The 2,100-nt window shown below is 36.8% G+C and overlaps 1 pseudogene; it reads right to left on the bottom strand.

The window, feature by feature from the left end:
- Window positions 1–704: 704 nt before the first annotated feature.
- LOC136400434 (protein tyrosine phosphatase type IVA 1 pseudogene) lies at window positions 705–1,896 on the bottom strand (annotated as a pseudogene).
- Window positions 1,897–2,100: the final 204 nt, after the last annotated feature.

Here is a 2,100-nt window from a genome sequence, read left to right as displayed (position 1 = left end):
ATCAATTACATAATAAAACAAATTATCAAGTATCCAAATATTAAGTTACACAGCTCAAAAGGCATATAAAATATTAGTTGTCTGCTTTATTCATTAGCAGAAACCCACTTTTTTTTGCAAGGGTAGGATGGAAAAAAAATCACACTTCAAACAAAAATAAGATGAACTTCAGAATGTATGGAAAAAAAAATACAAGAATTTCAGAATTTTTATGATTAAGAATTGTTTTAGCTACAACAAAGAATCTCTACCATTAAAAAAATATTTACTAAAGAGCATATTCTATAGGTTCCACACAAGACAAAGGCAACATTTTACTAAAAATACTTAATAGCCCCCTCCCATTCTTTTCTCAGGTCCTCCCTATAAGTTGCATCCCAAGTGCAAATATTAAAATTAAGTGTAAGGCTTTTTGTCTGGAGACATTAAAGACATGTGCTTCTGTACAATGTAGATTTTCAAAATGGAGGCTTTCCCCAACAGCACAAAATGAGATTTATGAGAAAGACATTAAATAATCACTAAGACTTGGTATAAAAAAATCAAAAGGTTGAGCAAACCTGATGTATACCTGTATGAATGTGGGAGATGTAAACATAAAGTGAGCAGGCAAATAACCACATAGACCCTACTTTCCATGTTTGAAATGACTGAAGGGATAAACCACGTAAGGTCCAGAGTGTTCATAGTTCCTGGGATTTTGGTTCTGTATGACACTAAAAATATACAAGTATTGTGCTGGGTATTTTGGCACCTAATCGTTCTAAATGTCTTATATATTGATAATATTCTGGCATGGGAATAGACTTAAAGACACAACTCAATACTGCATGATTTCAGGAAAAGTGAATTGGTACAAATGATAAGCACATTTTAAATGCTGAACAGTAAGAAGGTTTTGCTAAGTCTCAAAATAATTTGACTGTAACCCAAATATAGAGGTTGCAATTCTGTCAAGCTCGTGGCCTGGTAAAACTGCTTTTCCATACTCCTGTGGAAGCTTCATTAGACTTATTCACCAAACCAACATGTTGGCTAATATAATTATGTGTAATAGATTAGGCCCTATCTCCTCCCCCACCTCCAAGGCATCGGCATCAGGCACCCATTTTATTGAATGCAGCAGTTGTTTCTATGACCATTGGAGTCTTTGAAGCGGAGTCGCATTTTAGGACGATACTTCTCCAAGTACAAAAGCTGCTTGCTGTTAAAAGCTCCATGCCGCTTTTGTCTTATGAACTGTACTGCATCTTCGTATTTCATTCCACCTTCAATTAATGCCAGGGAAACAGGCACTGGACCTCTCCCAAGGCCTGCAACACAATGAACAGCAATACAACAACCAGGTTCTTTGCGAAACTTAATTTTTACAAGACTTAACCAGTCATCAACTATCTGGTTGGATGGTGGTGCACCATCATCAAAAGGCCAATCAAGAACATGGATGCCTTCTTTTTCCACAAGAGTAGTGTCATAAGTTGCTTCACATACTCTTACTATTGTGGTAACTCCATACTTTTTAAGTTCCTCTATAAATTTGTTTAAGGTCGCATTGGTTGGATTGTGTGTAATAAGAAATCTCATGTTCTTGTATGTGACTTCCACAGGAGCTGGGCGGTTCATTCAAACCATGTTAATTTAGTTAAAAAACACTCAATGGGGTTATTAAAGAATTTAAAAATTGAATACACAAATAATGCAAAGAAACTGAGTCTAATTCAATATATTCCACTAGAACTTCTCAGTGCTTTGAGTATGAAGCTGGGAGTTACGGGAAATGAAATGAACCTTCTAACAAGAAGCAGCAATTCTTCAATCCAGTAATAATACTGAGGCGATAGAAAGGAAGTGCACTGAGGTTTACCCCATCCAGGTCAGAACTCTTGTAAAATGCAGATTTCAACTCAACACTTCTGTGTCCAGGTTAACCACTCATATGGGGGCTTCTTGGTGGAGTAGTTATGAATTTCTCCAGTTCACTCGTCTGCATAGAGGTCGTGCTGTGCCTGGCAGTAATCTCCACTGCCCTTCAGAAACTCCATAAATGTACCAAGAACACCACAGAACTGAGGAATATATTTACTCATTGAAGATTGTGGC

The sequence above is a fragment of the Saccopteryx leptura genome, chromosome 3 (genome assembly GCF_036850995.1).
Source record: "Saccopteryx leptura isolate mSacLep1 chromosome 3, mSacLep1_pri_phased_curated, whole genome shotgun sequence".
In the NCBI taxonomy this organism is placed as follows: Eukaryota; Metazoa; Chordata; class Mammalia; order Chiroptera; family Emballonuridae; genus Saccopteryx; species Saccopteryx leptura.
This window is presented reverse-complemented; position numbering and strand designations above follow the sequence as displayed.